Here is a 2,618-nt window from a genome sequence, read left to right on the forward strand (position 1 = left end):
TGTCAACTGAGCCACATGAAAGGAACTAATGTTATCTCTTAATGTGCATAGCTTTAAAGAGTTACTGTAATTCGGTACACCACCTCTGGATAACATCCTCTGGTTCAATGATCATTTCTATTTACTTCTTTAAAGAAAATGACAAAAGTGAAAACAAACCAAATATGTAACAGAGTACGCCATAATTGGATTTATTTTCTTTCTATCTGCTTCCTTAGAAAGGAGAGTAAAGATATATTTGGTTCATTGATCACTCAAGTCCACTCACATATTCTGACACCATTTATTTTGGATGAGAAAAACAAGAAAACCAAGGAGTTATTGGAGAGCAATTATACCATGCCGACTTGTTGGATTCACAGATTGTCTGCCTCTCAGAATCACATTATTCCTGGTATTTTTCATAGCATATATACTAACTGTGGTGGGAAATGTGGGTTTAATAATCCTAGTAATATCGATTCAAAACTGCAAAGGTCCATGTATTATTTGCTCAGCTACTTGTCGTTCTTAGACAGCTGCTATTCTACTTCAATCACCCCTAAAATGCTGGTGAAATTTTTAACATCCAGGAAAAGCATCTCTCCCTATGGTTGTGCACTACAAATGTTTTTCTTTTGCTGTTTTGCTGATGCTGAGTGCCTTATCCTGGCAGCAATGGCGTATGATCGCTATGCAGCCATTTGTAACCCATTGCTCTATCCTACACTGATGTCTAGGAGAGTCTGTATCGGCTTCATTGTGTCAGCATACTTCAGTGGAAGTAGGACTTCAATGGTCCATGTCTGCCTCACATTCAGGCTGCCATTTTGTGGCTCCAATATTAGCAACCATTTCATTTTTTTCTGTGATATTCCACCTCTTTTGGCGTGCAGATACCCATATCAATGAGCTTCTGCTCTTTGCCTTGTGTGGCTTCATCCAGACCAGCACTTTCATGGTCATATGTATCTCTCACTTTTGTATCCTATCACTGTTTTGAGCATCGAGTCATCAGATGGCAGAAGCAAAACATTCTCTACCTGTTCTTCCCATCTCATAGCAGTCACCTTATTCTATGGAACACTCTTATTTATGTACTTACATCCTACCATCAGCTATTCCCCAAACACTGATAAGGTAGTTGCAGTGTTTTATACTGTATTCTTTTTTCCCCATGTTTAACCCAATAATCTATAGCTTAAGAGACGAAGACGTAAAAAATGCCCTGCAATAACTGTTTAAAAGAAACCAGCTTTCAAATGAATAAGAATTTGAATCACTGAAAAATATTTAAAGTATAACCTGCCCTTCCAATCTCATTAACAACACTATGTCATGAATACCACATATATCAACTATTTTTAAATGATCTCCATTTTCCAGAAATAAAGACAAATTTTCATCATCAGTACTTTAAAGTGCTCTTGTCCTATCTGACAGAAATGTTCTCTCCAAAATTCTTCTACTCCATGAAACATTCCTGAATTAAAATAAATAATATTAATTGTTCTCCAATTAGTGTTCTTAAAAAACTTTGTATTGTGATTCATTATATGCTTTATCATGTTGTATTGAAGGTATACATTGAGTTGTTTATTAGCTCACTCATTTTGGAAGCTCTGTGGTGGCAGGGAGTCTATACTTTGGTTTATTTTTTAATACTTCTGAGCATTTGGTATATGGCACATCCTCACCGCATGTGTGTTTAATGGATGAAGAAATAGATGGATAAATGGATGGATGGACAAATGAATGGATGAATGGATGGATTGGTGATGGATGGATGGATGGATGGATGGATAGATAGATAAATGTATAGATAAGTGAGAAAATCTAGTTTTCTGTTTGGGATAATTCGTGTAGGTTCTGTACTTACAGAACATATAGCATCACGGAAATTTGATATTACTCATAATGGCAATGGCGGTTTCACTAACTCTCAGAAAATTAGATATCAATCACATAGCAAAAGAGTTTTATATTAAAAGAGTGAAGTTATACACATGGTTTCTCTGTGGGCTAGTTCATTCTTATAAGGGATCCTCTACTCTTCCATTTACAGTGGGTACATATGAAAACCTACTAACATTATAAAGTTCATCAAGATTGTAAAATATACATTACTATTTGCACACACATTACTGACATAATCTTTAAAGCTCTATCTTCAAGAAAAGTGAAAAATTGCTCTGATCATTTTATTCTACAAATCGACAATGTAAACCACTTGAAAGTATATGCATTTCTTGCTCTGGGATCAATTTCAATGATCAAATTAGCAGATATCTTCTGTAGTTGCATTTGATCTTTCAGTCTTCATTTTCTTTTTGTTTTATGTGAACAAAATTGAAGGAGTAAATTGTATACACATGAATATATAGTGTGCAGGTTTTAGTTATTATGAAAATAAATGACTGCATTATTTTATACTGAATGTAACCCTGTAGATGGAGATAATTAGACACTGTGCAATGAAATGGATCATTTGGAGGTTTAAATGAATGAATACATGTAAAGCTACTAGTATATGTACGATTTGAGAATTAAATGATCATATATGTGTAAATCTCCTAGAATACTGTGTGTGTAAAGCTCTGACACAGTGCCTGTAACAATGTAATGGCACATAATTATTC

The 2,618-nt window shown here is 34.6% G+C and overlaps 1 pseudogene; it reads left to right on the plus strand.

The window, feature by feature from the left end:
- Window positions 1-218: 218 nt before the first annotated feature.
- LOC120580957 (olfactory receptor 5AS1-like) lies at window positions 219-1,249 on the plus strand (annotated as a pseudogene).
- Window positions 1,250-2,618: the final 1,369 nt, after the last annotated feature.

This window comes from Pteropus medius, unplaced genomic scaffold, assembly GCF_902729225.1.
Source record: "Pteropus medius unplaced genomic scaffold, Ma_sr-lr_union100, whole genome shotgun sequence".
NCBI lineage: Eukaryota > Metazoa > Chordata > Mammalia > Chiroptera > Pteropodidae > Pteropus > Pteropus medius.